Source organism: Gnatocerus cornutus, unplaced genomic scaffold, assembly GCF_029298725.1.
Source record: "Gnatocerus cornutus isolate USDA-ARS CGAHR unplaced genomic scaffold, icGnaCorn1.1 ctg00000369.1, whole genome shotgun sequence".
Lineage (NCBI taxonomy): Eukaryota > Metazoa > Arthropoda > Insecta > Coleoptera > Tenebrionidae > Gnatocerus > Gnatocerus cornutus.
Genome location: NW_028275685.1, coordinates 1 through 26,611, shown reverse-complemented (window position 1 = coordinate 26,611; position 26,611 = coordinate 1). Strand labels below are relative to the sequence as shown.

General features: G+C 44.3%; 2 non-coding genes across 2 annotated transcripts; both read left to right on the top strand.

Moving 5' to 3' along the window:
* Positions 1–2,096: 2,096 nt before the first annotated feature.
* LOC148165341 (5S ribosomal RNA) lies at positions 2,097–2,216 on the top strand. Its single transcript, XR_015771558.1, has one exon. It is a non-coding gene; the product is annotated as a 5S ribosomal RNA (ribosomal RNA).
* A 22,414-nt stretch (positions 2,217–24,630) lies between these two features.
* LOC148165340 (5S ribosomal RNA) lies at positions 24,631–24,750 on the top strand. The gene has a single exon (XR_015771557.1). It is a non-coding gene; the product is annotated as a 5S ribosomal RNA (ribosomal RNA).
* The last annotated feature ends 1,861 nt before the right edge of the window (positions 24,751–26,611 follow it).

Below are 26,611 nucleotides of genomic sequence, written 5' to 3'. Positions count from 1 at the left end.
TCTCCGAAGTGGGCGGATGAGAAGGTTTGCTTCTCGGATTTTTGGGCTTCTTCTCCTTCTTCACCGGTGAGGAGCCGGAAGTGGCACCGGCGACCGTCGAAGCTGCTTGATTTTCTACGTCGGCCATATTTTCGTCTATCGCGCGCGCGTTTTTTTCTTTTTATTATAGGTAGGCTTATTCTTCGGTGAAAGAACGAATGAACTTTACAGAACGAATTGGGCGCCAAAGTCAAAGTGTTGGCGCGTTCGAAAACGCGCGGACCGCGGACTAAACGAGAGCCTTCTCGTCGAGTTAGAAAATTCAGTGGGCCTCGAATACAGCTTTCGCGTGATGGCATCGTTCTCTTTACGCGAAGATCACCGCCTCCGGGTGCGGGAACATGAGCGATTCGGTCGGCGATGGCCTCCTGAATAACCTCAAGTTTTCCCGGACGACCAGCCGACCTCCAAAAGCGAACAAGGACCGATCGAACGTCGACTCGAACAAAGACCCTCCGAAACAAGGAGATGACATCCAAGTTCGACGCCGACGTTACGCGTTTTCCACGAATAACAGGAAAGTTCCGCTTTCGACCAGACAAACTTGGAAGCATCCTCTACAAGTTTCACGAACGAATCGGTCGAAAAGTACGTGCGATCTTTTCGAAAATCGCCTCGCAAAGAGACGCAGCACGGATCGGAGCGACGACCGACGAACCTGCAGAGTGTAGGAAAAAAATTCACAAACGGTCGAAGATGACGTCCGAGAAGGTCGAATTTTTTCAAGAACGAAGATAAAACCTTCGCCTTTCGTAGGAGTTGATTTTTGAAAACGATCTTGACGAACAGGTCGGAAAAAAAAACGATGTCAATTTCGGACTCGACCATGAGAAACGAATTTGTACGACGAACGGACTTTTCGAACGACTTTTTTTCGCAAAATCGACATTTTTTCCTCAAAAATTACCTCACACGACGAAATCCCATCATCGAAACATCACCGAAAACAGTTTTGACGGCGAAATTCTCGTCAATTTTACGAAAATAAAGGGAAAATCAGACGGACCACCGTCGAACATCCAGCGACGGGAACGGACGAGTTTTTTAATTTTTCTTGCCAATTCATTGCGAAAGAAGCAATTTTTCTCGACGAAACCATTTTATAATCATAAAAAAAACTCCCCAAACACCACAAACCAACAAAAATACGGAAATCTTGCATTGTTTGCATTTTTCAGACACTCTAAATAAAACTACGTCGATGTCGGCGGATTTTCAGTCGGTCGTCGGTCGACAGAAATCCAACGAAATTTTCATTTGTTCTTCTCAAAAACGAAAAACAAACAAATCAACAAAACATTCCCTACTATTAGTCGACATTTCGAGCAGAAACTACGAACGTCGAAAGATTTAAAAAATGAAATATGTAGGTGTGCGTGCGTGCGTACTTACTTGAAACTTTTTTCTTGTTTCATCGTCGCACTGGAACAAATTAAATTTTAATGCAATGTAAACGCGACCACACTTTCGACGAAAACATCTCTATGAATCGAACGACGTCGGAAAAAGAATAAATCGAGAAGAGAACAAATCATGAAACAACACACACCCACCCCGCCCGGCCCGGCCAGAGTGGTGGGAATTTCGATGAATGAACAGACAAAGAAACCAACTCTGTTATCAGTTCTAAGAAAGAAAGCAGGTAGCGGCGGCGGCGAACCTTCGACCGTACTACGGTCAGTTCATGAATTAACCCCGTCCGTTCGGAGTTTATTCATCTCCGGTCCGTGTCGGCGTTTACTTCAAGTGGGTGCTATTTCCATCTAAGCAAGCAAGTGAGTAAGTAAGTTCTCAAATTTTAAATTACGTTAATCGCAAGTGACTCGTTGAGATCGTCAAACGAACAATTTAATTTAACGCCTCATACGAGTTTTTTTTTTTCGTCATTTTGTCGCAAAAAAAAAAACTAAAAAACGACTCGCAAAAAAAAAATTTTTTTTTTTTCTTCTTTTAAATCTTGTACATTTTCTGACATGTGTACCATCGAAAAATGTCACATCCAAACGATCGAACAATCACAAAAAATCGTCAACGTACCATCTTGGAAAATTTTACCAGGCAACGACCATACCACGTTGAAAACTACCGGTTCTCGTCCGATCACCGAAGTCAAGCAACGTCGGGCGCGGTCAGTACTTGGATGGGTGACCGCTTGGGAACACCGCGTGCCGTTGTCTCTACTCTTTTCTTTTTTTATTAACATTTCTGATGTCAAACTTTTTTTAAATATATTTTTCACTATTTATATTTTCTCTCAGGAACTTATATAGTATGAAGACGAAAATTTTTAATTCGTTCGAGTTGAATTTGTGGTTCTGAAAAGAACCGATTTTTTTTCTTTTTTTTCCAACCAACTTCCAAGCTGCTCGAGGAGGATTTATTTTGAACTGGTGTATTTGGTGACGGCCTTGGTTCCTTCAGAAACGGCGTGCTTCGCCAATTCACCGGGCAAAAGAAGACGCACCGCCGTCTGGATCTCCCTGCTGGTTATGGTCGAACGTTTGTTGTAATGAGCGAGGCGACTGGCTTCAGCAGCTATACGTTCGAAGATGTCGTTCACGAAACTGTTCATGATAGACATAGCCTTGCTGGAGATACCGGTATCGGGATGGACCTGCTTCAACACCTTGTAAATGTAGATGGCGTAACTCTCCTTCCTCCTGCGCTTCTTTTTCTTGTCGCTCTTCGAGATGTTCTTTTGAGCTTTTCCGGCCTTCTTGGCCGCCTTACCGCTGGTCTTGGGTGGCATTCTCTTCTAGTCGTCGAGTTAAAAAAACGTTTAAAAACAGAAAACGAGACAGACACGACGTGCACGTTACGACGAGTATACTCGATCTAAAACGCCGCACACCTAAAATCCCTCTATTTATAACGAGCGAGCGACAAACAGGCGCTCCGCCTTAGTTCGTCGTTCGACCATTGCCCTAACGAGATGGCGCTGTACCGACCATATAAATTTCTAGCCTTCGCCGCGTTCGGCATTCTTGAAGTGTTCTCTGAGTACGCATCATCGCGCTCCGTCGATGAGTACTCACAACCTTCGTCCTCGCGCCGTGAAAAGTGCAACCTCGAGTGCAAGTGCCAGTGGTGCAAGTGCCAGTGGTGCAAGCTCATCAAACCGTCAAACTGCGTCATCCGGTAAGTCTGATTTTACCGGAAACAAGACCCCAACCCCACCCAGCTCTCCTCCTCGGGAGAGAGCATTCTCGTTCTCTTCAAATAACTCCATAATAATGACATCCTCCCAAAATGTGTACCCCTTCAGGTACACAATCCGAAACATCCCTCAGGCTTTCTCCACACAAAAAACCTTCTACGGACTTCTCACAACGTCCCTGCTTGTCAAGGACATTTCCAAACTTGTGGTTAACTGGAACCGCACAGCGCTCCTAGTTACCACCAAAGCCCTTCCGGCAAACTTCCAATCCCATCTCTGCACTGCCACCGCCTGCCCGACCATTTCAATCGTGCAAGTGCACCGAAAGCTTTCAGCACAACCAGCCCCCCCAAATGCCCCCAAAATTCCGCAAATGTCAATCGTCATTAAAGACATCCAGGACGACATCGACAACGATGAAGTCTTAAACGCCATCCGTGACCTCCATCTCCAATGCTCTAATGTCTGGCGCATCCGTTCCAGACAGACGGGCAACTTTTGTAATCTTCTCCGTGTCCTAACAACCTCCACCGCCACAGTTGACTTCCTCCTCAAGGAAGGAATCATCCTTTTCGGTAAGCGCTATCAGTGCGAGCCTTCCAAAGCCCCCCAAAAACCCGCTCCTCTTCAGTGTACCAAGTGCTTCCAGCTTGGGCACGCCGCCTCCTCCTGCCACAACAAGTTGGCCTGTCCTAAATGCCCCGAAAGTCATCCGTCCAACAAGTGTCCTTCTGACACAATCACCTGTCTCCTCTGCAAAGGAGACCACCCCGCCTGGTCACAAAAATGCCCTAAAATCAAAGACGCGGTCGTCACCTGCGACACGCCCGTCGCCCCAACCATCATCTTGCTGCCCCCACCTGAGTTCGCAGACCCCGAACCCCAATGCATTTCTGTGCGTCAAACCATCACTTTTGTCACCAAAATGCTCTACGACCTGTTTCCGCATCAACGATCCAAAGTCGCAGAACTCGTCGAGTCTGCGTCAAAAACCGTCCTCCGCACCAAAACCCGCATTAACCATGTGGGTCAGCGGATCTACTTCTCCTTTGAGTAGATTCGCCCCCACGTCTCGTCCCAACACCCGTTGCAATGCCTCCCATTGCGACCTCCCCCGTCTTTCCCGGCGGGGGCCCCCTTCCTAACAGCGTGAATATCGCCACGGTTAACGTCTCCGGAATCAACAGAAAACTCAACGCCGTCAAACACTTTATTGAATCAGACTCAATCAAAATCTTGTCTATCACCGAAACTCATTCCGACAACGCGATTAAAGTCAAAAATTTTTCTTGTTACCATAAACCGCCAACTAACCGTTTTCACGGCTCCGCGCTTCTTGTTTCAACGGACTTTCAATCAGTAAAACATCAACTTCCTGACAACCTATCCTCTTTAGAACTCGTTGCCGCCGACGTCAAGTTAAATAATCACACTATCACCATTTTTTCGTATTATAATCAGCCTAACAACCGCGTCTCTTCTGAACTTTTTAACTATGCTTCACATCTTCCATTTTCAATTATAATGGGCGACTTTAACGCCAGACACACAGACTTCGGAGACCACGCAACCAACCTTAACGGCAGACTTCTTTCTCAATTAATTAGCGAATTCCCTTTTTACCGTCTCAAAAACCAAAACCCCACTTTCATTTCTCATCAAGGTTGCTCCATTATTGACCACATTCTTATTTCTGAAAACCTAATTCACTTATTCGACAGCGAAACCTCAATAGGCACCACCGTAACTTCAGACCATTTTCCACTAATTGCTAATTTCTTAACTAATGGCCCTCAGCCGGCGCCGGAAATTACCAAAATCTTCAATTACAAGAACGCAAATTGGGAACTTTTCCGAGCAGAACTTAATACTACCCTTCCACTCATTACCGCAGTAAATTCTCAGGTAGAAATCGACCATCAAGTAGAGTCATTAACTTCAGCCATCACTTCAGCCAAACTTAAAGCCATTAAGATTAAATCCATTCCGAAGGACAAAACCCCTCTACCTGCGCGTATTCTAAGACTAATTAAAGAAAAACGTAAAATCTACCGCGACTTTGTCAGAACCCGCGACCCCTTTCTTAAAACCCTTATCAATAAACTCAGTGCCAAAATCCGCCGCGACATCAATCAATTCAAAGAGGAAACTTGGGTCAAAACCTGCGAATCTTTAGATTACCGTGACGGTAAAGCATTTTGGTCAAAATTCAAAGCAATTTCTGGTCAACTTTCTAAACCTAATCAAAATCTAATCGAAGGCCCCAACGTTTACCACTCTTCCCAAGACAAAGCCGAGTGCTTTGCCAATCTTCTCGAACAAATCCATCAAGTCCCCGACGACCCCCATTTCAATCAACCCTTTTTCGAAAAAGTCTCTGCCAACATTCAAACCATGCGCGATATTCCACTAATCGAACCCCTTCCATATCCCCACAACGACGAGCACTTAACCGACCCAGTAACAGTTCGCGAAGTAAAATCAATCATTTTCAATTTAAAAACCACCAAAGCTCCGGGCCCCGATCAGATTAAACCTATCATTTTGAAAAATTTACCAGACTCTGGCTTTCTTGCATTAACCGCCATTTTTAACAATTGTTTAACTAATCTTTATTTTCCAACCGCGTGGAAACTAGCGAATACGATCATGATTTTAAAACCGGGAAAACCTATTTCAGACCCTAAGTCATATCGCCCTATTTCACTACTTAATATCCTAGGCAAAATCTTTGAACGCGTTTTAACTAACAGACTTAAAATCATTCTCGAAACTCATAACTTGCTTCCGCAACAACAATTCGGCTTTAGATCAGAACGTAGCACTCAAAATCCTTTAGTAGACTTGCAAACCGACATCATCAGACACGCCAACCTTGGAGAGTGCACCGTAGGTGCCTTTTTGGACATCGAAAGAGCATTTGACAAGGTCTGGCACGACGGTCTGGTGCAAAAACTCATCAATCTCGGAATCAATCTTAAATTCACAAAGCTCATCGTCTCCTATCTCACCAACCGATCCTGCAGGATCAAATTCAACGACGCCTTTTCTAACACCTTTACACTAAAGGCCGGAGTCCCACAAGGCTCCGTCCTGTCACCTTTGTTGTACATTATATACTGCAGTGATTTTCCAATTTCAGATTCCCTCCGGACCAAAACGAGGTTGTTTGCTGACGATTCGGCAATCTGGTCTAGCCACCGGAGCGCTGAAAAGGCTTCAGACATCCTCCAGAAAGAACTTCATCGAGTCGAAAAATGGACAAACACCTGGAGAGTGAAAACCAACCCTACCAAATGCCAATCCATCTGCTTCACTTACCCCAAAGCCCAGAAACAACGTCTCAACTTTAAACTCAACACACGGCTAACTATAAACAACCAATCTCTTACTCAAACTAATTCTCTTACTTACTTAGGTATCACTTTCTCTTCTACTTGTACCCTTAACGAGGACCTGAAAAGGACGATGAAGAAAGCACGCAATCGATCAAACCTTTTGTATCGCATTCGCGGCCGGATTCGGGGTTGCAGCTCAGAAACTCTACACCACACGTACAAACTTTTCATACGCCCCATCTTTGAATACAGATCTCTGCTTTACGCCTCGCTCTCTAACCGCATGCTCTTTAAAGTTTCTTCTTTCGAACGCCACACACTTAGACTAATCTTCCGACTTGACCGCGAATTTCCATCTAACGACCTGCATGAACACACTAAAACTACTCCCATCACTGATCGATTCACTAAACTCCGCACACGCTACATAACACGCACGCTTGCTAGTAACAATAACCCTCTAGCCATTCAAACTTTGCACACATCTTACAAGCTTCCTACAAAAAACCGCATGATTAACGCTATTCCCAAAAAACCTGCTGTCAAGCAGAAACACCTACCCACAGCACTTCTCTCAGCATCATTCCCTAACCTCCCAGCAGCTCTCCAGGAGCTGGTCGAAGACACGCCCATCTCGATGAGATGAAGAGGTCCTTTCCCAGGACGAGACCACTTCCCTCCTTCTCTTTCTCCTTCTCTTTCTCTTTCAGGTTTCTCTTTTAGCCTCGAAGTCCTCAGATGATCATCAGGTTACCCACGAAGAGTTCCAGGATTCCCACGAAAAGCTCAAGGATACCCATGAAGAGTCCCAGGATCCTCACTGACTCCCAGGACACCCATGAAGAGTTCCAGGAACCCCATGAAAAATCCCAGGAAACCCACGAAGAGTCCACTTTCTTCATCTTCTGCTTCTCTACCTTTTTCAAACTTCCATTTATTTTTAAATTCCCCGTTTATTCCAAATACATTTTGTAGTCATATTTAAGAACCAATTTTATATAGAATAAGTCTTAGTATTGTTCACTAACATACCAGGTCCGCCGAAAAGGCCAAAAGCCTCACCAGCGGCCAAATAAACTGTAATATCTTAAGTACTCGATGTAAATACCATTACTATACTTGAATAAAATGTATTTTGACTTGACTTGACGCGTTCGGCATTTATTTCAAGCCGTACGTTTGTCAGTGCGCTTCGTGTCAGTCGCAGTAGGTGTTTTGCTGTTTATATCGTATAACAACATGTCCGGAAGAGGAAAAGGAGGTAAAGTGAAGGGAAAGGCGAAGTCTCGTTCCAGTCGTGCCGGACTTCAGTTTCCCGTCGGCAGAATTCATCGTCTTCTGCGTAAAGGAAACTACGCCGAAAGAGTGGGTGCAGGTGCTCCCGTTTATTTGGCGGCCGTAATGGAATATCTAGCCGCCGAAGTTCTCGAATTGGCAGGAAACGCCGCCAGAGATAACAAGAAAACCCGTATCATTCCGAGACATCTTCAATTGGCTATAAGGAACGACGAGGAGTTAAACAAGCTCCTTTCCGGCGTTACCATCGCCCAAGGCGGTGTCTTGCCCAACATCCAGGCGGTGTTGTTGCCCAAGAAGACCGAAAAGAAGCCTTAAATTTAATTCTTCGCCGCCGTCATCTCGAACGAAAAACAAAAACTTTTATAAAAACCATCTTCACATCGGCCCTTCTCAGGGCCAAAAATTCAACTCGAACGAATTGATTTTTTCGCCAAAATACAACAACCTATGAGAATCATGTTAAAAAGTCTTTTAGATATTTTAAAGTTAAACCGATCAATTAATTCATTATACGAGCGTAGACTGAACGGAAGATTTTCGATTACATTCAACCAAGAAAGATGATTTTTACGACTTTTCATCGTAATTTTTAGAAAAATTCAATGCCCGACTAAAGCACGAACTCGACAACTCTATCTATAATAATTTATTGATTATCTAATTCAAGAAACATTCCGATTCGTCGTAAATTTCTTCACATTTCGCACATTAATCTGTTAAGAACATACACACACACACCGGTCGCCTATACGTGCTCTCCGTCTCGATAATTTCTTGCAGCAGCAGTCGTCAGCGGTGAGCCGTAATACTACAATCAATCGTTTTATTTGCTATGAGATTTTGTTTCAAGTCACGTCTGAGGAGAGTAACTCTACCCCATATTGGACATAACCTCAAATATACTCTTCGTGGCAAAAACGTTCTTTTAACGATGGTCATTCTAACCTAAAACTGCTGTCAAAATTGTCAAAGTCGCCGCCTGGATCACAAATTAAAATGATCACTCACTCCGTACGATTTTCATTTCGATTTGAAGACAAACACACAATTGAGCAACATATTTAATTCGTTTGATTTATTTTGTGGTTCTGAAAAGAACCGTTTTTTTTTGTTTGTTTGTTTGCTTGCCTGCGGGGGGTTTGTTGTTATTCCTCTGAGGATGCGGATACACGTCATAAAATGATAAAATTAACCGCCGAAACCGTAAAGGGTACGACCTTGACGTTTCAGGGCGTAGACGACGTCCATGGCGGTGACGGTCTTACGTTTTGCGTGTTCGGTGTAAGTTACGGCGTCACGGATGACGTTCTCGAGGAAGACCTTCAACACACCTCTGGTTTCTTCGTAGATGAGACCGGAAATACGTTTCACACCACCACGACGAGCCAATCTTCTGATCGCCGGTTTCGTTATACCTTGGATGTTATCGCGTAGAACTTTGCGATGACGTTTGGCGCCACCTTTTCCCAATCCTTTGCCACCTTTACCACGACCGGTCATCTTGATAAAATTAGGAAATTCTTCGTACAAAACGACGTAGCTTCGACCAAGTTCGTTATGGAACTAACGTCAAAATTTCATTCCGCGGGACTATTTATAAGTTACGGCAGCTCCACCTCGCGTTAAAAACGAATCCACCAATGGCGTCGCCGTATGACTCATCGAGTTTATAAAACGGCCGTTGGCGCGACGAAAATTTTCAGTTGACTTTCGAACGTTCGTACGTACGGTCGGTCGTTCGGTCGAAGCAAGCAAGCAAGCCACTACCTACGTTAATTCTTTTCATTTGATTCATCCGATATCCGAGATGGCGAGAACTAAACAGACGGCTCGTAAATCTACCGGTGGCAAGGCACCTAGAAAACAGTTGGCCACGAAGGCGGCCAGAAAAAGCGCTCCCGCCACCGGAGGTGTCAAGAAACCTCACCGTTACAGGCCCGGTACGGTCGCCCTTCGTGAGATTCGTCGTTATCAAAAGAGCACTGAACTTTTGATCCGCAAGCTGCCTTTCCAACGTCTCGTCCGAGAGATCGCCCAAGATTTCAAGACCGATCTCCGTTTCCAAAGTTCGGCCGTGATGGCACTTCAAGAAGCCAGCGAGGCTTATCTCGTCGGCCTCTTCGAAGACACCAACTTGTGCGCCATCCACGCCAAACGTGTCACCATCATGCCGAAAGACATCCAATTGGCGAGACGCATTCGTGGCGAGAGGGCTTAAATTTCCTCCATCCATCCATCCATCCATCCGATCCGACCATCTAGAATTAACAAATTCTTCATCTTCGAAGGTGTTAAAAGAAGAAAAAAAAAATCGGTTCTTTTCAGAACCACAATTATTTTCCAACGAATTGAAAATTTATCGTTCGCGCATGCAACTTTTTGAGATTGAAAAAAAAAAAAAAAAAAAAAAAAAGTTAGGTTATGTGATTTATTCACAAAATTCGTACTTACATAAAACGATAAACTTTTGCTTTTTTCTTTCACATTAAATTTTCTTTTAACTGAGACTATTTGAAACATTATTATATAATAAAGTTTATCATTCTTTGTAATAACACTGTTTCGACAGTCAAATGAATAGACAAGAAAATCAAATGAAAGTATGTATCTCCTCAACAGAATGTGCATTGTCCAAGCGAATCTTTCGTTCGTTTCTTGAAAATAATTGTGGCCCTGAAAAGGGCCATTTATTTGTATCGATGGTGCCCCTACGTCGATATATACGATCGGAGCACGTTCCCGAAACCACCAGGACGTCGTCGTCGTTGAAAAAATTAAATCATCGTCGTCGACTTTTCACTTCTTTCTCTTGGGTGAAGCGGTTTTTTTCGCTTTGACGGTGACGGCTTTGGCCGTTTTCGGTTTCGGCGCTTTCGGTTTCTTGGTTGGACCGGCCTTGTTGGATTTCTTCGCTTTCGATGGCGTCTTGGGTTTGACGGGCGATCTGGAGGCGGCGCTGGCTTTCTTTTCGGGAGCGGACGCAGCCTTTCTAGCCTTCGATACGGCGACGCTCTTCTTTTCGGCGGCAGTTTTCTTAGACTTGGCCGAAGCGGCGGGGGCGGCCTTCTTACCGGCTTTTGAGGCGGATCCTTTTTCGGCGGACGTCGGCGCTGACGCGACGGAACGTTTAGCAACGCCCGTCTTCTTGGATTTCGCCGATGACGACGCGGTCGCAGCGGCAGATCTCTTTTTCGTGGCGGACGGAGCCTTAGCTGCACCGGTGACGGCAGAAGCCAACTTGAACGAACCGGAAGCTCCTTTTCCTTTGGTTTGGACCAACGAACCGGATGCGACGGCGCCCTTAAGGTACTTCTTGATGAAAGGCGCAAATTTTTCCGCGTCGACTTTGTAGTTGGCCGCGACATATTTCTTGATCGCCTGCAACGAAGAACCGCCGCGTTCCTTCAAGCCTTTGATGGCGTTGGTGACCATCTCCGAAGTGGGCGGATGAGAAGGTTTGCTTCTCGGATTTTTGGGCTTCTTCTCCTTCTTCACCGGTGAGGAGCCGGAAGTGGCACCGGCGACCGTCGAAGCTGCTTGATTTTCTACGTCGGCCATATTTTCGTCTATCGCGCGCGCGTTTTTTTCTTTTTATTATAGGTAGGCTTATTCTTCGGTGAAAGAACGAATGAACTTTACAGAACGAATTGGGCGCCAAAGTCAAAGTGTTGGCGCGTTCGAAAACGCGCGGACCGCGGACTAAACGAGAGCCTTCTCGTCGAGTTAGAAAATTCAGTGGGCCTCGAATACAGCTTTCGCGTGATGGCATCGTTCTCTTTACGCGAAGATCACCGCCTCCGGGTGCGGGAACATGAGCGATTCGGTCGGCGATGGCCTCCTGAATAACCTCAAGTTTTCCCGGACGACCAGCCGACCTCCAAAAGCGAACAAGGACCGATCGAACGTCGACTCGAACAAAGACCCTCCGAAACAAGGAGATGACATCCAAGTTCGACGCCGACGTTACGCGTTTTCCACGAATAACAGGAAAGTTCCGCTTTCGACCAGACAAACTTGGAAGCATCCTCTACAAGTTTCACGAACGAATCGGTCGAAAAGTACGTGCGATCTTTTCGAAAATCGCCTCGTAAAGAGACGCAGCACGGATCGGAGCGACGACCGACGAACCTGCAGAGTGTAGGAAAAAAATTCACAAACGGTCGAAGATGACGTCCGAGAAGGTCGAATTTTTTCAAGAACGAAGATAAAACCTTCGCCTTTCGTAGGAGTTGATTTTTGAAAACGATCTTGACGAACAGGTCGGAAAAAAAACGATGTCAATTTCGGACTCGACCATGAGAAACGAATTTGTACGACGAACGGACTTTTCGAACGACTTTTTTCGCAAAATCGACATTTTTTCCTCAAAAATTACCTCACACGACGAAATCCCATCATCGAAACATCACCGAAAACAGTTTTGACGGCGAAATTCTCGTCAATTTTACGAAAATAAAGGGAAAATCAGACGGACCACCGTCGAACATCCAGCGACGGGAACGGACGAGTTTTTTAATTTTTCTTGCCAATTCATTGCGAAAGAAGCAATTTTTCTCGACGAAACCATTTTATAATCATAAAAAAAACTCCCCAAACACCACAAACCAACAAAAATACGGAAATCTTGCATTGTTTGCATTTTTCAGACACTCTAAATAAAACTACGTCGATGTCGGCGGATTTTCAGTCGGTCGTCGGTCGACAGAAATCCAACGAAATTTTCATTTGTTCTTCTCAAAAACGAAAAACAAACAAATCAACAAAACATTCCCTACTATTAGTCGACATTTCGAGCAGAAACTACGAACGTCGAAAGATTTAAAAAATGAAATATGTAGGTGTGCGTGCGTGCGTACTTACTTGAAACTTTTTTCTTGTTTCATCGTCGCACTGGAACAAATTAAATTTTAATGCAATGTAAACGCGACCACACTTTCGACGAAAACATCTCTATGAATCGAACGACGTCGGAAAAAGAATAAATCGAGAAGAGAACAAATCATGAAACAACACACACCCACCCCGCCCGGCCCGGCCAGAGTGGTGGGAATTTCGATGAATGAACAGACAAAGAAACCAACTCTGTTATCAGTTCTAAGAAAGAAAGCAGGTAGCGGCGGCGGCGAACCTTCGACCGTACTACGGTCAGTTCATGAATTAACCCCGTCCGTTCGGAGTTTATTCATCTCCGGTCCGTGTCGGCGTTTACTTCAAGTGGGTGCTATTTCCATCTAAGCAAGCAAGTGAGTAAGTAAGTTCTCAAATTTTAAATTACGTTAATCGCAAGTGACTCGTTGAGATCGTCAAACGAACAATTTAATTTAACGCCTCATACGAGTTTTTTTTTTTCGTCATTTTGTCGCAAAAAAAAAACTAAAAAACGACTCGCAAAAAAAAATTTTTTTTTTTTCTTCTTTTAAATCTTGTACATTTTCTGACATGTGTACCATCGAAAAATGTCACATCCAAACGATCGAACAATCACAAAAAATCGTCAACGTACCATCTTGGAAAATTTTACCAGGCAACGACCATACCACGTTGAAAACTACCGGTTCTCGTCCCAGTCTTGTCCGAGCGCTCGTAGCGAACGGACGTGCGATAGAGAGCTCCCCCTCTCAGTGTTTAAGTTGTGACCACAGTGCAAAGTGCCACGTGCCTTGAATAAAGTGAATCGTGTCCCAATTGTTGTTTTAACAACAAGAGGAATTAAACCAAGTTCGATACAGCGCAGGCTGGTTAAGCCTGCACTGACCACCGAAAACATGGCCAGTTCGAGCCTCAACTGGCTGAAGCCGAAGAAAACGGTGAAAAAAGTGAAACAAAAGGTGAGGTACGTGCCAGTACCAATCGACGCTAACCGATTTCAACCAATCTCTTCTGATGAAGAGGATGAAGAAGACAACATGGAGACGGAGGAAACATCCTCCAGGACAAAAACCACCGCGACCGCGAACGAAAGGAGACCGCCGCCGATCATCATCCACGGCCGGAACATAACGCACAACCGTCTCAAAGAATTGTTCGCGGATTGCGACAACGGTTACCAGGTCCGTTACACAAGGGAGAAGACCCTTGTGTACCCCAACACAACAGACATCCACACGAAGATGAGAAACAACCTCACGACTGGAAAAGTAGAGTTCCACACGTTCACACCAAAAGGACTCAAAACGTCAACGTTCGTCATTAAGGGTTTGGACAACAACCCTGAGCCCGAATCCGTTCTTGCAGAGCTCAAGAACTGCAAGATCGAAGCCACCAATGTGAGGAAAATGGGGCCCAACACCAAGAGGCCCCATTACATCGCAACAGTGACCGACAGCGAGACTGCCGAGTCACTCAACAAGAAATGTCGGGCGATTCTCAACGTCAGGGTGCGTTTCGAGAAATACCTCAATAAGAAGAAGATGACACAGTGTCACCGGTGCCAGGCATGGGGCCACGGCACGAGGAACTGCAACCTCGAACCGACGTGCGTAAGATGCTCTCAGTACCACTGGACCCGCGACTGCCCCCATAAGCCCGACCCGACGTACATTCCCAAATGTGCCAACTGCGGGAAACAAGGACACGCTGCCTCGCAAACCACGTGCGAGGTCTACATCGCCAAGGTAACCCGCATCGAGGAACTCCAAGAAGAAAGGCGTCAGAAGGTCGCCAACAAGAGGGCTAAATTAGCCCCCGCGCCGATCCCAAAGGTCAATCCGTGGACCCAGCCAAAGAAACCAACAGGTGAGTCCATTGTTTTTACTAATAAATCATTTCCGCCTCTGCCGACGCCTTCAACGAGCGCAGCAAATTCGCCAATTTTAACAAGGCAAACACCAACCAAAACGAAAATTCCAGAAACAAGCAGCATGACAGAATTTTGTAAAATAAACGCCGAAATTTCCAGGCTGAACAAAAATGTAAATATGAAAAACTTGCTCATAATACTTAAAGAACTGAACAATGCACTTGAAAAATGCCAGTCTCAACAAGAAAAGCTGTTCGTCTGCATAGACGTTCTATCCAAAATGGGAGACGCTGGCTATGAGCTGTAAATTGACGATAGTTCACTGGAACGCAAACGGTCTGCATGAAAAAGCTGCGGAATTATTGAATTTTATTAAAAATGGTGGAATTCACATTATGGCAATTAGCGAAACGCGTCTCAAAAGTAAAGATCGGCTTAAATTCACCAATTACACGGTTCTCAGAAAGGACAGAACGGATGTCATTAGGGGAGGTGGGGTTGCTCTCCTAATCCGTAATGACGTCCCCTTTGAACACATTCCCACCCCAAATGTAAGATTCCTCGAAACCCTAACGATTAAGATCGAGAACAACATTTTCATAACATCAGTTTACAACCGACCAATCAACTCAATTAGGGACGCGGATTTAGACATAATTAATAATCTGGGAAGAAAGCAATTAATTCTCGGGGACTTCAATGCGAGACACACAAGCTGGGGTTGTCACGCAAACAATAGTAACGGGTTCAGGCTCTACAATTACGTAGAAAACACAAGCTTGATAATTAACAGAACTGCTGATCCAACTCATTTCCCAATTAACGGCATGACACCTACCTACATTGACTTGACAATCACGAAAAACATGGTAATCTCAGAACCCAGATCAGTGACCGCACTCAACTCGGATCACAATCCTGTGATTCTTGAGATTCCTGACATGACAATCAAAGACAAAACAATCCAAATCAATTCCTATAAACAAACCAACTGGCCCCTCTTCCGCAAAACCCTTGACAGACATGTTGAACTGACGGAAATCATTGGCACGAAAGATGATCTTGATAAACAGATTGAACTGTTCATTAAGGCCATCCAGAAGGCCAAAGACCAAGTCACGACGACGAAAACAATAAATCCTTTTCGAGACGAAATTCCGAAAGCAACCATAGAGAAAATAAAACTCAAGAACCGAATCAGAAAACTGTACCAAAGAACACGAGACCCATTTTTCAAAAACCAAGCATCTGAATTAACCAGAGAAATTAAACAAGAAATAAAAGAATTCAGACAGAACAAATGGGAAACAAAACTTGGCAAATTAAATCCGCACGATAATTCTCTATGGAAAATGACAAAAGCTCTCAAAAGACGATTTACCCCCATCTCTATCCTTAAATCCAATAACAACACAGCATTTAATAATGTGGAAAAAGCAAACACACTGGCAACATATTATGAAACGATCCACACAAGTGATAATCACAACACACCCGAACAAACAGAAATAATTGAAACAGTAAACTCTTTCAATAGTGACAATTCCCAGATAGACGCGCCTACGGCCGTCAAACCCACAGAAATCGCAAAAATCATAAGCACTTTACCGAATAACAAAGCCCCGGGAAATGACGGCATAGAAAACAGAATACTGAAAAAACTTACAGCGAAAGCTGTAAAACAACTAACGAATATAATAAATGCCATGCTTAATCTTTGTATCTTCCCGGAAAAACTTAAAGTAGCAGATGTCATCCCCATTTTGAAACCGGGGAAAAACCCCAATGCACCAAACGCATACAGACCAATTAGCCTTCTACCAACAATTTCAAAAGTTGCGGAAAAGGTAATCCAAAAACGAATTAATAAGCACATTAAAGAAAACAAAATTTTACCGCCAGAGCAATTTGGTTTTCGGGAACGACATAATACCACACAGCAAGTCCTCAGACTAATAAATGACATAACGAATAATTACAACACGAAAAGCATAACAGCAATGACATGTCTTGATATTGAAAAAGCATTTGATAAAGTCTGGACAAAAGGACTAATTTACAAAATGATTCAATTGAAGTTCCCGACGCACATTACTAAATTAATAAACTCGTACTTAACAGAGAGAAAGTTCAGAGTAAAGGTAGAAGGCGAAAAGTCGGAAATGAAATCAATAAATGCGGGAGTCCCACAAGGCTCAGTGCTTGGGCCAATACTATTTAATATTTACATACATGACATCACTAAATTCGCACAAACCAATTTAGCTTTGTACGCGGACGACACCGCCATCTACGCTAAGTCTCATTCGGGTCAGGTCGCACTCAAACAAGTTCAGATCCACATTAATCAACTCGAGAAATTCTACGCGAAATGGAAGATTAAACTCAACGCGGACAAAACGGAAACGGTCATTTTTGCAAAAAGATTCACCGGGCTAAAGATCAATAAAAAACTAAAGGTAGGGGACAGTGAAATTGAAATTAAGAACTCTGTGAAATATCTAGGAGTCACCCTAGACAAAAGGCTAAACCTAAATGAACACATAAAGAAAACGAGACAAAAAGGTGAAGCCGTCCTCAAGCAATTGTACCCATTGTTGGTCAAAAACAACTATCTAAACACGAAAAATAAGTTGCTTCTGTACAAATGCATCTTACGCCCCATCATAACATACGCGGCGCCCATCTACCGGCACAAACCACACACTCCACTAATTCCTTTGCAAAGATTTCAAAATAAATGCTTAAGACTTGCTCTTAACGCAGACAGATACACTCCGCTCCGTCAACTTCATCAGGACGCGAATCTTCCACTCCTACACCATTACATCCATTCCCTTTCCGATAAATTCTACGAGAAGCAGGTGCGGCACGTACCTCTTCTCAAACAATCCCTCAAACACCCAGCAGGAACTCACAAGTTCCCGCACTCGGGTGTCCCCAATCTAGACCGGATAATCCGCTGAATTTTGTTACAGGCAAAAGGCAGCGGAAGAAGAACCGTAAACGGCAATCGACCAGCCACTGACCATATCGGAACAGGAGTCCAGGAGCCCCCTGGAACATCAATCCGAGGATCAGGAGTCCCCGGAGCCCCCTGAAACCTCACCACTAGACCATACCGCACCAGGAGCCCAGGAGCTCCCTGGAAACAGAAACCGGACCGGAAGTCCCAAGACCTCTTTGAGGTCAACACTGTAAATAGTTTTTTAAATATCCTTTGTACATAGTAGATAATAAGGTTAGGGTTTTTACTAAAATTTCATTTTCCCTAAATTAAGGTAACCGATAAGTAGGCTAAACACCACAAATGTATGCAACCAAGGTTGCCGGTGAGCCATAAAATAAATGTAATATCTTAGATTGTATAATAAATGTAGGCTAGGTTAAGGCATCAGCGCCACACATTAGCATAAGTTAATCTTAAGTGTGATATGTATTATCTTAGTGATTGCATGCGTAACTTCAACCGAATAAAAATCCTGTTGAATTTGAATTTGATGGTTCTCGTCCGATCACCGAAGTCAAGCAACGTCGGGCGCGGTCAGTACTTGGATGGGTGACCGCTTGGGAACACCGCGTGCCGTTGTCTCTACTCTTTTCTTTTTTTATTAACATTTCTGATGTCAAACTTTTTTTAAATATATTTTTCACTATTTATATTTTCTCTCAGGAACTTATATAGTATGAAGACGAAAATTTTTAATTCGTTCGAGTTGAATTTGTGGTTCTGAAAAGAACCGATTTTTTTTCTTTTTTTTCCAACCAACTTCCAAGCTGCTCGAGGAGGATTTATTTTGAACTGGTGTATTTGGTGACGGCCTTGGTTCCTTCAGAAACGGCGTGCTTCGCCAATTCACCGGGCAAAAGAAGACGCACCGCCGTCTGGATCTCCCTGCTGGTTATGGTCGAACGTTTGTTGTAATGAGCGAGGCGACTGGCTTCAGCAGCTATACGTTCGAAGATGTCGTTCACGAAACTGTTCATGATAGACATAGCCTTGCTGGAGATACCGGTATCGGGATGGACCTGCTTCAACACCTTGTAAATGTAGATGGCGTAACTCTCCTTCCTCCTGCGCTTCTTTTTCTTGTCGCTCTTCGAGATGTTCTTTTGAGCTTTTCCGGCCTTCTTGGCCGCCTTACCGCTGGTCTTGGGTGGCATTCTCTTCTAGTCGTCGAGTTAAAAAAACGTTTAAAAACAGAAAACGAGACAGACACGACGTGCACGTTACGACGAGTATACTCGATCTAAAACGCCGCACACCTAAAATCCCTCTATTTATAACGAGCGAGCGACAAACAGGCGCTCCGCCTTAGTTCGTCGTTCGACCATTGCCCTAACGAGATGGCGCTGTACCGACCATATAAATTTCTAGCCTTCGCCGCGTTCGGCATTTATTTCAAGCCGTACGTTTGTCAGTGCGCTTCGTGTCAGTCGCAGTAGGTGTTTTGCTGTTTATATCGTATAACAACATGTCCGGAAGAGGAAAAGGAGGTAAAGTGAAGGGAAAGGCGAAGTCTCGTTCCAGTCGTGCCGGACTTCAGTTTCCCGTCGGCAGAATTCATCGTCTTCTGCGTAAAGGAAACTACGCCGAAAGAGTGGGTGCAGGTGCTCCCGTTTATTTGGCGGCCGTAATGGAATATCTAGCCGCCGAAGTTCTCGAATTGGCAGGAAACGCCGCCAGAGATAACAAGAAAACCCGTATCATTCCGAGACATCTTCAATTGGCTATAAGGAACGACGAGGAGTTAAACAAGCTCCTTTCCGGCGTTACCATCGCCCAAGGCGGTGTCTTGCCCAACATCCAGGCGGTGTTGTTGCCCAAGAAGACCGAAAAGAAGCCTTAAATTTAATTCTTCGCCGCCGTCATCTCGAACGAAAAACAAAAACTTTTATAAAAACCATCTTCACATCGGCCCTTCTCAGGGCCAAAAATTCAACTCGAACGAATTGATTTTTTCGCCAAAATACAACAACCTATGAGAATCATGTTAAAAAGTCTTTTAGATATTTTAAAGTTAAACCGATCAATTAATTCATTATACGAGCGTAGACTGAACGGAAGATTTTCGATTACATTCAACCAAGAAAGATGATTTTTACGACTTTTCATCGTAATTTTTAGAAAAATTCAATGCCCGACTAAAGCACGAACTCGACAACTCTATCTATAATAATTTATTGATTATCTAATTCAAGAAACATTCCGATTCGTCGTAAATTTCTTCACATTTCGCACATTAATCTGTTAAGAACATACACACACACACCGGTCGCCTATACGTGCTCTCCGTCTCGATAATTTCTTGCAGCAGCAGTCGTCAGCGGTGAGCCGTAATACTACAATCAATCGTTTTATTTGCTATGAGATTTTGTTTCAAGTCACGTCTGAGGAGAGTAACTCTACCCCATATTGGACATAACCTCAAATATACTCTTCGTGGCAAAAACGTTCTTTTAACGATGGTCATTCTAACCTAAAACTGCTGTCAAAATTGTCAAAGTCGCCGCCTGGATCACAAATTAAAATGATCACTCACTCCGTACGATTTTCATTTCGATTTGAAGACAAACACACAATTGAGCAACATATTTAATTCGTTTGATTTATTTTGTGGTTCTGAAAAGAACCGTTTTTTTTTGTTTGTTTGTTTGCTTGCCTGCGGGGGGTTTGTTGTTATTCCTCTGAGGATGCGGATACACGTCATAAAATGATAAAATTAACCGCCGAAACCGTAAAGGGTACGACCTTGACGTTTCAGGGCGTAGACGACGTCCATGGCGGTGACGGTCTTACGTTTTGCGTGTTCGGTGTAAGTTACGGCGTCACGGATGACGTTCTCGAGGAAGACCTTCAACACACCTCTGGTTTCTTCGTAGATGAGACCGGAAATACGTTTCACACCACCACGACGAGCCAATCTTCTGATCGCCGGTTTCGTTATACCTTGGATGTTATCGCGTAGAACTTTGCGATGACGTTTGGCGCCACCTTTTCCCAATCCTTTGCCACCTTTACCACGACCGGTCATCTTGATAAAATTAGGAAATTCTTCGTACAAAACGACGTAGCTTCGACCAAGTTCGTTATGGAACTAACGTCAAAATTTCATTCCGCGGGACTATTTATAAGTTACGGCAGCTCCACCTCGCGTTAAAAACGAATCCACCAATGGCGTCGCCGTATGACTCATCGAGTTTATAAAACGGCCGTTGGCGCGACGAAAATTTTCAGTTGACTTTCGAACGTTCGTACGTACGGTCGGTCGTTCGGTCGAAGCAAGCAAGCAAGCCACTACCTACGTTAATTCTTTTCATTTGATTCATCCGATATCCGAGATGGCGAGAACTAAACAGACGGCTCGTAAATCTACCGGTGGCAAGGCACCTAGAAAACAGTTGGCCACGAAGGCGGCCAGAAAAAGCGCTCCCGCCACCGGAGGTGTCAAGAAACCTCACCGTTACAGGCCCGGTACGGTCGCCCTTCGTGAGATTCGTCGTTATCAAAAGAGCACTGAACTTTTGATCCGCAAGCTGCCTTTCCAACGTCTCGTCCGAGAGATCGCCCAAGATTTCAAGACCGATCTCCGTTTCCAAAGTTCGGCCGTGATGGCACTTCAAGAAGCCAGCGAGGCTTATCTCGTCGGCCTCTTCGAAGACACCAACTTGTGCGCCATCCACGCCAAACGTGTCACCATCATGCCGAAAGACATCCAATTGGCGAGACGCATTCGTGGCGAGAGGGCTTAAATTTCCTCCATCCATCCATCCATCCATCCGATCCGACCATCTAGAATTAACAAATTCTTCATCTTCGAAGGTGTTAAAAGAAGAAAAAAAAAATCGGTTCTTTTCAGAACCACAATTATTTTCCAACGAATTGAAAATTTATCGTTCGCGCATGCAACTTTTTGAGATTGAAAAAAAAAAAAAAAAAAAAAAAAAGTTAGGTTATGTGATTTATTCACAAAATTCGTACTTACATAAAACGATAAACTTTTGCTTTTTTCTTTCACATTAAATTTTCTTTTAACTGAGACTATTTGAAACATTATTATATAATAAAGTTTATCATTCTTTGTAATAACACTGTTTCGACAGTCAAATGAATAGACAAGAAAATCAAATGAAAGTATGTATCTCCTCAACAGAATGTGCATTGTCCAAGCGAATCTTTCGTTCGTTTCTTGAAAATAATTGTGGCCCTGAAAAGGGCCATTTATTTGTATCGATGGTGCCCCTACGTCGATATATACGATCGGAGCACGTTCCCGAAACCACCAGGACGTCGTCGTCGTTGAAAAAATTAAATCATCGTCGTCGACTTTTCACTTCTTTCTCTTGGGTGAAGCGGTTTTTTTCGCTTTGACGGTGACGGCTTTGGCCGTTTTCGGTTTCGGCGCTTTCGGTTTCTTGGTTGGACCGGCCTTGTTGGATTTCTTCGCTTTCGATGGCGTCTTGGGTTTGACGGGCGATCTGGAGGCGGCGCTGGCTTTCTTTTCGGGAGCGGACGCAGCCTTTCTAGCCTTCGATACGGCGACGCTCTTCTTTTCGGCGGCAGTTTTCTTAGACTTGGCCGAAGCGGCGGGGGCGGCCTTCTTACCGGCTTTTGAGGCGGATCCTTTTTCGGCGGACGTCGGCGCTGACGCGACGGAACGTTTAGCAACGCCCGTCTTCTTGGATTTCGCCGATGACGACGCGGTCGCAGCGGCAGATCTCTTTTTCGTGGCGGACGGAGCCTTAGCTGCACCGGTGACGGCAGAAGCCAACTTGAACGAACCGGAAGCTCCTTTTCCTTTGGTTTGGACCAACGAACCGGATGCGACGGCGCCCTTAAGGTACTTCTTGATGAAAGGCGCAAATTTTTCCGCGTCGACTTTGTAGTTGGCCGCGACATATTTCTTGATCGCCTGCAACGAAGAACCGCCGCGTTCCTTCAAGCCTTTGATGGCGTTGGTGACCATCTCCGAAGTGGGCGGATGAGAAGGTTTGCTTCTCGGATTTTTGGGCTTCTTCTCCTTCTTCACCGGTGAGGAGCCGGAAGTGGCACCGGCGACCGTCGAAGCTGCTTGATTTTCTACGTCGGCCATATTTTCGTCTATCGCGCGCGCGTTTTTTTCTTTTTATTATAGGTAGGCTTATTCTTCGGTGAAAGAACGAATGAACTTTACAGAACGAATTGGGCGCCAAAGTCAAAGTGTTGGCGCGTTCGAAAACGCGCGGACCGCGGACTAAACGAGAGCCTTCTCGTCGAGTTAGAAAATTCAGTGGGCCTCGAATACAGCTTTCGCGTGATGGCATCGTTCTCTTTACGCGAAGATCACCGCCTCCGGGTGCGGGAACATGAGCGATTCGGTCGGCGATGGCCTCCTGAATAACCTCAAGTTTTCCCGGACGACCAGCCGACCTCCAAAAGCGAACAAGGACCGATCGAACGTCGACTCGAACAAAGACCCTCCGAAACAAGGAGATGACATCCAAGTTCGACGCCGACGTTACGCGTTTTCCACGAATAACAGGAAAGTTCCGCTTTCGACCAGACAAACTTGGAAGCATCCTCTACAAGTTTCACGAACGAATCGGTCGAAAAGTACGTGCGATCTTTTCGAAAATCGCCTCGCAAAGAGACGCAGCACGGATCGGAGCGACGACCGACGAACCTGCAGAGTGTAGGAAAAAAATTCACAAACGGTCGAAGATGACGTCCGAGAAGGTCGAATTTTTTCAAGAACGAAGATAAAACCTTCGCCTTTCGTAGGAGTTGATTTTTGAAAACGATCTTGACGAACAGGTCGGAAAAAAAACGATGTCAATTTCGGACTCGACCATGAGAAACGAATTTGTACGACGAACGGACTTTTCGAACGACTTTTTTCGCAAAATCGACATTTTTTCCTCAAAAATTACCTCACACGACGAAATCCCATCATCGAAACATCACCGAAAACAGTTTTGACGGCGAAATTCTCGTCAATTTTACGAAAATAAAGGGAAAATCAGACGGACCACCGTCGAACATCCAGCGACGGGAACGGACGAGTTTTTTAATTTTTCTTGCCAATTCATTGCGAAAGAAGCAATTTTTCTCGACGAAACCATTTTATAATCATAAAAAAAACTCCCCAAACACCACAAACCAACAAAAATACGGAAATCTTGCATTGTTTGCATTTTTCAGACACTCTAAATAAAACTACGTCGATGTCGGCGGATTTTCAGTCGGTCGTCGGTCGACAGAAATCCAACGAAATTTTCATTTGTTCTTCTCAAAAACGAAAAACAAACAAATCAACAAAACATTCCCTACTATTAGTCGACATTTCGAGCAGAAACTACGAACGTCGAAAGATTTAAAAAATGAAATATGTAGGTGTGCGTGCGTGCGTACTTACTTGAAACTTTTTTCTTGTTTCATCGTCGCACTGGAACAAATTAAATTTTAATGCAATGTAAACGCGACCACACTTTCGACGAAAACATCTCTATGAATCGAACGACGTCGGAAAAAGAATAAATCGAGAAGAGAACAAATCATGAAACAACACACACCCACCCCGCCCGGCCCGGCCAGAGTGGTGGGAATTTCGATGAATGAACAGACAAAGAAACCAACTCTGTTATCAGTTCTAAGAAAGAAAGCAGGTAGCGGCGGCGGCGAACCTTCGACCGTACTACGGTCAGTTCATGAATTAACCCCGTCCGTTCGGAGTTTATTCATCTCCGGTCCGTGTCGGCGTTTACTTCAAGTGGGTGCTATTTCCATCTAAGCAAGCAAGTGAGTAAGTAAGTTCTCAAATTTTAAATTACGTTAATCGCAAGTGACTCGTTGAGATCGTCAAACGAACAATTTAATTTAACGCCTCATACGAGTTTTTTTTTTTCGTCATTTTGTCGCAAAAAAAAAACTAAAAAACGACTCGCAAAAAAAAATTTTTTTTTTTTCTTCTTTTAAATCTTGTACATTTTCTGACATGTGTACCATCGAAAAATGTCACATCCAAACGATCGAACAATCACAAAAAATCGTCAACGTACCATCTTGGAAAATTTTACCAGGCAACGACCATACCACGTTGAAAACTACCGGTTCTCGTCCGATCACCGAAGTCAAGCAACGTCGGGCGCGGTCAGTACTTGGATGGGTGACCGCTTGGGAACACCGCGTGCCGTTGTCTCTACTCTTTTCTTTTTTTATTAACATTTCTGATGTCAAACTTTTTTTAAATATATTTTTCACTATTTATATTTTCTCTCAGGAACTTATATAGTATGAAGACGAAAATTTTTAATTCGTTCGAGTTGAATTTGTGGTTCTGAAAAGAACCGATTTTTTTTCTTTTTTTTCCAACCAACTTCCAAGCTGCTCGAGGAGGATTTATTTTGAACTGGTGTATTTGGTGACGGCCTTGGTTCCTTCAGAAACGGCGTGCTTCGCCAATTCACCGGGCAAAAGAAGACGCACCGCCGTCTGGATCTCCCTGCTGGTTATGGTCGAACGTTTGTTGTAATGAGCGAGGCGACTGGCTTCAGCAGCTATACGTTCGAAGATGTCGTTCACGAAACTGTTCATGATAGACATAGCCTTGCTGGAGATACCGGTATCGGGATGGACCTGCTTCAACACCTTGTAAATGTAGATGGCGTAACTCTCCTTCCTCCTGCGCTTCTTTTTCTTGTCGCTCTTCGAGATGTTCTTTTGAGCTTTTCCGGCCTTCTTGGCCGCCTTACCGCTGGTCTTGGGTGGCATTCTCTTCTAGTCGTCGAGTTAAAAAAACGTTTAAAAACAGAAAACGAGACAGACACGACGTGCACGTTACGACGAGTATACTCGATCTAAAACGCCGCACACCTAAAATCCCTCTATTTATAACGAGCGAGCGACAAACAGGCGCTCCGCCTTAGTTCGTCGTTCGACCATTGCCCTAACGAGATGGCGCTGTACCGACCATATAAATTTCTAGCCTTCGCCGCGTTCGGCATTTATTTCAAGCCGTACGTTTGTCAGTGCGCTTCGTGTCAGTCGCAGTAGGTGTTTTGCTGTTTATATCGTATAACAACATGTCCGGAAGAGGAAAAGGAGGTAAAGTGAAGGGAAAGGCGAAGTCTCGTTCCAGTCGTGCCGGACTTCAGTTTCCCGTCGGCAGAATTCATCGTCTTCTGCGTAAAGGAAACTACGCCGAAAGAGTGGGTGCAGGTGCTCCCGTTTATTTGGCGGCCGTAATGGAATATCTAGCCGCCGAAGTTCTCGAATTGGCAGGAAACGCCGCCAGAGATAACAAGAAAACCCGTATCATTCCGAGACATCTTCAATTGGCTATAAGGAACGACGAGGAGTTAAACAAGCTCCTTTCCGGCGTTACCATCGCCCAAGGCGGTGTCTTGCCCAACATCCAGGCGGTGTTGTTGCCCAAGAAGACCGAAAAGAAGCCTTAAATTTAATTCTTCGCCGCCGTCATCTCGAACGAAAAACAAAAACTTTTATAAAAACCATCTTCACATCGGCCCTTCTCAGGGCCAAAAATTCAACTCGAACGAATTGATTTTTTCGCCAAAATACAACAACCTATGAGAATCATGTTAAAAAGTCTTTTAGATATTTTAAAGTTAAACCGATCAATTAATTCATTATACGAGCGTAGACTGAACGGAAGATTTTCGATTACATTCAACCAAGAAAGATGATTTTTACGACTTTTCATCGTAATTTTTAGAAAAATTCAATGCCCGACTAAAGCACGAACTCGACAACTCTATCTATAATAATTTATTGATTATCTAATTCAAGAAACATTCCGATTCGTCGTAAATTTCTTCACATTTCGCACATTAATCTGTTAAGAACATACACACACACACCGGTCGCCTATACGTGCTCTCCGTCTCGATAATTTCTTGCAGCAGCAGTCGTCAGCGGTGAGCCGTAATACTACAATCAATCGTTTTATTTGCTATGAGATTTTGTTTCAAGTCACGTCTGAGGAGAGTAACTCTACCCCATATTGGACATAACCTCAAATATACTCTTCGTGGCAAAAA